Consider the following 7,450-nt stretch of genomic DNA (forward strand, 5'->3'; position numbering starts at 1 on the left):
CAGTAGGCAAAATTAAGAGGTGAAAATAGACCAAATTACAAAGGTGAGGCACATGGGCTACTAACATCTTACTACACAACATACACTTAGTATTAATTTCTTAGCTACAGTATACACATGTAGCATATACATATTACACACATATTACATCATTTATGCAGCAGCATACAACACATTTTTGGACACACCTTGTTGTGCTGTTCTCACTTGAACAGGAAGATGGCGCAGCAGTCCATCGTGGGAATATTTTGTCATCAAACTCTGGCGTTCTCTGGATTTATGGTGCTTTCAAGACAACTGGGAACTCGAAGAAAAAAAGGAATCATGATGACGTCAGTGATCTTCAGGTAGTAGCTGTAGAAAGAGGCCCGAGTTCCCAATTTACAATTCCGAGTTGGATGAAAGTTCAAAACGTATTTTCTCAGTCGTAGCTTGTTTTTCCCCCGAGGTCCCAGTTGTCTTGAACTCACTCAAGTCAGATTTTGCAGTACCGAGTTAAGTTGTTTTGAGCGCGGTACAAATCAAGCTTCATTGACAGCACGGCCAATGTTGAATGTTTACAATTTTAAACTAGGAAAAGAGCCACTTAATCTTAGACTTGGGACCACACAGCCACTCCACTGAATAGCAGGCTAATGATTGCTTTGCAATGGTTGCAGTTAGCCACTGATTCCTTGACAAACCACTCATTGTTGAATTTGCAATTTCCAACTTGTGTAATGTTTATGTCCAACGGCCGATGAGCACCGACACTTTATCTATAATTTCTCATTATTCCTCTTCATATGACAAAGAATAAAAAGGATTTGCCAGTAGATTGTCGACTTGATTCATGATGATGACTGCTAGCTCAGATTTTGAAAGTATGATGTTGACATGATCAGTCCAATCAAAGCGACTGTAGATATCACATGATTTGACGTTATTTTCTCTGTGGACAATGACCTTGAGCCTTCTTGGATGGGCACTTCTAATGTAACTCTATGGCAGCACCCAAGCGGCTTGAATTTTAAGTTCTACCCTTAGACTTGGCAGTGACGTATTGTCCCCATGAATGACAGAACACTGAGCCAATCACGGCACAATTTAAAACACTTAAAAAATCGGAATATTGGCTGTATTCACAAATCTTAGTCTTTCATTAGCTAGCACCATATATTTTTCTGAAATGTTTTATGATGAGTAATTGGGTAGTTACCGTTGGTGTCTGTAATACTCTGGCTGCTTTCCGTGCTATTATCTGGGACTGTAGCTATGATGGTAGCTATGATGTGTAGCAGTAATGTAAAAACTGATTTACTAGCTCAAATATGCACATTTTTTGAACAAAACTAGATTTATTGTGTACATGTTTGATAGGACTGTTCATCTGAGGTCGGTTTTTCTAGGTTATTTTAGGTCTAGTTCTAGTTGTTTAGGTTGGCTTGTGATGCTACTGCATTTGCTAGCTGCATGCTACCGGTGCGTGAAAAATGTCTGTTCTCTTGTATTTGGTGGGTGAGCTAACATAATATACGTGGTTTTTGCCTGTAATACATTTTAAAAAATCGGACATGTTGGCTGGATTCACAAGATGTTTTATCTTTCAAATGTGCTGTATTGGACTTTTAATAGTGTGAAGTTAAATATAAAAATAAAAAAGAATAGATTTTAATTTCGCGCCCGCACTTGAGCTATGTTGGCTGGATGTCATAGGTGTACCGACCTCGGCTTAGAGGCCTTAACAGGTTATTAAGTAGTTAAGTTTCTGTGATTACGGCTGTGTAGTTTTTTAACATTTGTGATAGTTAATGGAGGATGATTGGGCTCCAATAGTTTTTGACTTTCGCCCCTTTAGTTTTTGACTCCTACCCAGTTTTAAATAGTTTTCTTCCCGTTCTGTAATTGTACAGCCGACTTACATGAATTTATTGTCCCGGAACAGCAGGAAGAGGCTGGCACCCTCAGAGCTGTTCCTCTTTTTAGGTTTGTTCCGAGGTTCCTAACTTTTCTAGCGAGTTTTCGTGGCCATGTGTTCTACTCTGCATAGGTGCTGTCTTTGGTGTTTTTAGGCTGGGTTCTTTAAGCACTTTGCTACAACTGTGATTGGTAAAAAAGGCTTCATTAAAGATACATTTTGACTGGACATGTTATATCACACCAAACTGACTTGGTTCTTTCTGATGTTTTCACACAGTGAGACATTTTGAGAACATCTCTACATCCAGAGAGCAACAGCAGGAAGATCAAACAGAGCTAAGAGGTCTCACCACTGCCCACAATGTGTGGAGGATTTTCCCATTTCTATGCAAAGCTAAAAATACACCTAAAAATACACACAGAAGGAAGCCTTACTCCTGCTCTGACTTGTGGGGTAAGTTTCTTCTAGACTGGATACCTTAAAAACACACCCAACGTATACATACAGGAGAGAAGCCTCATCAGTTCTCTGACCAGCTAGAATAAAGTCATCCATCAACTTAATTCATCTCATAAAAGAATTTGTAACGTTTGGAATTGGATCAAATTGAAGAAAGTATAGAACACTATTGTAATACCGGGTGTTTCTCACTGATGAGAGAACTGTCAGAGGAAAGGGAGACTTACATTAATGTTAGCCTCTCTTTACTTTACTGATCAGGTGTGACCTTGTCAGTATTTAGTGTCCTTTTTTGTTTTTTAGCTTCTACTGTAAAGATGTCACTTAGTGTTGTGAATACCCTCTGTGAGGCTTCTCATTTTTGATTTGAAGATTTGGTCAGACACTAGCGTCTGACAATTGACTAGTGGTACGCTTCCCTCTCAGCCTGGTTGACTCGTGGTCTGTGGGGAGAGTTTCAACTGCGGCAGCTTTAAAAACACACCAACATTACACATAGGAGAAAGCCTGTACTCATGCTCTATGGTAGGATGGACGTGGAATCAAACGTCTAGCCAAAGTTGCGTGTTTGAATTCATCACGCAGACTTTAGCAAAGTGGTTAGATGTGATCTGCAGTTTTGTGAGGCGGATTGATGTACTGCCAATCTCTAAAAGGGACGTTACGATGTGTCTCTTATGGTTAGAGATATAAATATTGATGTTCTCTGGCAACAGCTCTGGTGACATTCCGTGCCAGTCATCATGACAATTGCACATTTCCCTAAACTTGAGAATCTGTTGAATTGTGTTGATGTGGGCCTTTTATTGTCCCCAGCACAAGGTGCACCTTGTAATAATCATGCTTTTTTATCAGCCATCTTGATATGGATGGGATGTTATATATGGATTATCTTGACAAAGTGCTGAATTGCTCACTAACGGTTAAACAAAGTTTGCACGAACATTTGAGAGACATTAACTTTTTGTGCATATGGAACATTGCTGGATTCTTTTATTCAGCTCATGAAACCAACACTTTAAAACATGTAGTTTATTTTTAGTTCAGTTTTATTGGTAGTCCCAATGTAATGTAACCTAACTACTAAATGAAGTGCACACGGATGTTTTTTATATAATATAAACGTTTGCTCTAGACCAGGTTGTTCCCTCTGCAGTATTCTGTGGGAAGGAGCTAGTATACACTCTTTTTTTTATTTATTGAACTTATATTAACTAGCAAGGTCAGTTAAGAACAAATTCTCAATTTACAATGATGGCTAGGACAGTGGGTTAACTGCCTTGTTCAAGAGCAGAACACAAGTTTTACTTGTAACCGGGCATTCAATCCTTAGGAAACCTTTTGGTACTGGCCCAATGCTCAACCACTGGCTACCTTCCACCCCTAACATGTTTATCAGATAGAGATGGGTGTGATGATCACTTTTCACCATTAGTTTGGGGGGATTATTTTACAAACTTTTATTGTATAATAACCAGTTTTATGATCATTGAATTACATGTGTTTTATAATTGTCTTTAAATAGATTAAGTTATTTTTAATTACTGATGATGAATGTGTTTGGATAACTGCATTGAAGCAACTTTACTTGATCTGCCAATGAAAATAAAGTACTATGAATAGTGTACTGGTCAACCGCTTCTCTTTAGTATTCATTTCTTCATATTAGATTGACAGTATGAATGGTTCTTATGGTTGTATTCAGTTCTTATCTTAGATCTGGACAGTAATAATGGTCTTATGGGTTGAGTGCCTGAGTTTTTTGTATGACTCCAGTCAGGAGTTCTTCTGTCCCTGTAATTGAGTTGTGTTAAAGCCGCGCATCCATACATGGTCTTCTTGTTGTGTTTTCTTGAGGAAGCAGCTCAAAATGCAGGTCTTTCAGCCTCGCTCAGTGCTTTCTGAGGTGGGGCAACGCCCACAGAAAATACGGAGCTGTTGTNTCAGAGCAGGAGTAAGGCTTCTCTCCTGTATGTATTTGTTGGTGTGTTTTTAAGTTGGTCTTTTGAGAGAATCTCTCCCCACAGTCAGGGCAATAGTAAGGCTTCTCTCCTGTATGTATTTGTTGGTGTGTTTTTAAGTTGGTCTTTTGAGAGAATCTCGCCCCACAGTCAGAGCAGGAGTAAGGCTTCTCTCCTGTGTGTATCTTTAGGTGTATTTTTAGCTTTGATAGAAATGGGAAAGTCTCCTCACAATGTGGGCAGTGATGAGACCTCTTAGCTCTGTGATCTTCCTGCCGTTGCTCTCTGGATGTAGAGCATGTCTCAAAATGGTCTCCTGTGTGAACAACATCAGAAGAACCAGTCAGTTGGTGTGATATAAATGTCAGTAAAATGTATTTTATGAAGCCCTTTTTACATCAGTAGTTGTCACAAAGTGCTTAACAGAAACCCAGCCTAAAATTCCCAAAGAGCAAGCAATGCAGATGTAGAAGCACAGTAGCCACAAAAAACTCCCTAGAAAGCAGGAACCTAGGAAGAAACCTAGAGAGGAACCAGGCTCAGAGCAGTGACCAGTCCACTTCTGGGTGTAYCGGGTGACAGGTAGCATAGTGGTTAGAGCATTGGACTAGTAACCRAAAGGTTGCAAGATTGAATCCCCRAGCTGACAAGGTAAAAATCTGTGGTTCTGCCCCTGAACAAGGCCGTTAACCCACTGTTCCTAGGCCGTCATTGAAAATAAGAATTTGTTCTTAACTAACTTGCCTAGTTAAATAAAGGTTAAAAAAGAAAGATAAAAAATAATATAAAATACACTACTATTCAAAAGTTTGGGGTCACTTAGAAATGTCCTTGTTTTTTTAAAGAAAAGTAAATAACGGCTGAAGATCTCGTACAATGCTGTGTACTACTCCCTTCCCAGAAGCAGCGCAAACTGGCCTAACCAGAAAGTTTCAAAAGTTTGGGCTCAATTAGAAATGTCCTTGTTTTGAAGAAAAGCACGTTTTTTGGCCCCATTAAAATACATCAAATTGATCAGAAATACAGTGTAGACATTGTTATTGTTGTAAATACTATTGTAGCTGGAAACGTATGATTTTTATAAATGGAATATCTACATAGGCCCATTATCAGCACCATCACTCCTGTGATCCAAAGGCATGTTGTGTTAGCTAATCCAAGTTTATCAAGTTTTATCATAATTCAAAACCCTTTTGCAATTATGTTAGCACAGCTGAAAACTGTGGTGCTGATTAAAGAAGCAATAAACTGGCCTTTGCACTCTGCAGAAGGCCAGCATGCCCGGAGTCGCCTCTTCACTGTTGACGTTGAGACTGGTGTTAAGTGACCCAAACTTTTAATTGAGCTCAGGTGCATCCTGATTTCCATTGATCATCCTTGAGTTTCTTACAACTTGATATATAAAATTATTAAATATATATGTATCAGATATAAATCATCAGGATGTGGTAGTCTACTGGTTATGTTCAACACTTCTCCAATCTTGTTGAGATCTGATATTCTGTGCAGCGCAAGAGAGACGTAGGCCTATATCATATTTCTCAAATCCTTTTCAGGCTAAATTCCAGCTGAACATGAGAGGACAGTTATGCCTAGACTACAGTTGGGGCAAAAGTTTTGCAAATGGCATTTCGAGTGTTGCTATAGATATTTTGTCAGATGTTACTATGGAAAACTGAAGTATAATTACAAGTAGTAAAGGCTTTAATTGACAATTACATGAACTTATGCAAAGAGTCAATTTTGCAGTGTTGACCCTTCTTTTTTCAAGACACTCTGCAATCGCCCTGGCATGCTTCAAATAACGTCTGGGCCACATCCTGACTGAGGCAGCCCATTCTTCCATAATCAATGCTTGGAGTTTGTCAGAATTTTTGTTTGTCCAACCCCCTCTTGGGATTGACCACAAGCCGGGAGTTTCCTGCCATGGCCCAAAATATCGATTTTTGTTCCCCGAGCCACTTAGTTATCGCTTTTTGCCTTATGCAAGGTGCTCCATCATGCTGGAAAAGGCATTGTTCGTCACAAACTGTTCCTGGATGGTGGGAGAAGTTGCTCTCGAGGATGTGGTTGTACCATTCTTTATTCATGTGTGTTCTTAGCAAAATTGTGAGTGAGCCCACTCCCTTGGCTGAGAAGCAACCCCACAACATGAATGGTCTCAGGATGCTTTACTGTTGGCATGACACAGGACTGATGGTAGCGTTCACCTTTCTTCTCCGGACAAGTTTTTTTCCGGATGCCCCAAACAATCTGAAGGGGATTCATCAGAGAAAATGACTTTACCCCAGTCCTCAGCAGTCCAATCCCTGTACTTTTGCAGAATAATCAGTCCTGTCCTGATGTTTTTCCTGCAGAGAAGTGGCTTCTTTGCTGTCCTTCTTGAACCAGGCCATCCTCCAAAAAGTCTTCGCCTCACTGTGCGTGCAGATACACTCACACCTGCCGCTCCCATTCCTGAGCAAGCTCTGTAACTGGTGGTGCCCCGATCCCAAGCTGAATCAACTTTAGGAGACGGTCCTGGCACTTGCTGACTTTCTTGGGCGCCCTTGAAGCCTTTTCACAACAATTGAACGCTCTCCCTTGAAGTTCTTTAGATCCGATAAATGGTTGATTAGGTGCAATCTTACTGGCGCAATATCCTTGCCTGTGAAGCCCTTTTTGTGCAAAGCAATGATGACGGATGTGTTTCCTTCCAGGTAACCATGGGTAACAGAGGAACAATGTTCCAAGCACCACCCTCCTTTGAAGCTTCCATCTGTTATCGAACTCAATCAGCATGACAGAGTGATCTCCAGCCTTGTCTCGTCAACATCACCTGTACGGAGAAATCACTGACATGATGTCAGCTGGTCTTTTGTGGCAGGGTGACGCAGTGGAAATAGTTTTGGGGGTATTCAGCATTTGCATGGCAAAGAGGACTTTGCACTTAATTGCATTCATCTGATCATCTCATAACATCTTGGAGTATATGCAAATTGCCATCAACAAACTGAGGCAGCCAGACTCTGTGAAAATGTATACTTTGTATCATTTCTAAAACTTCTGGCCACGACTGTACACAAAAAAAATATAAAGCACAATGTAAAGTTGTTGGTCCATGTTTCATGAGCTCGAAATACATAAATCT

The sequence above is a fragment of the Salvelinus sp. IW2-2015 genome, unplaced genomic scaffold, assembly GCF_002910315.2.
Source record: "Salvelinus sp. IW2-2015 unplaced genomic scaffold, ASM291031v2 Un_scaffold2151, whole genome shotgun sequence".
NCBI lineage: Eukaryota > Metazoa > Chordata > Actinopteri > Salmoniformes > Salmonidae > Salvelinus > Salvelinus sp. IW2-2015.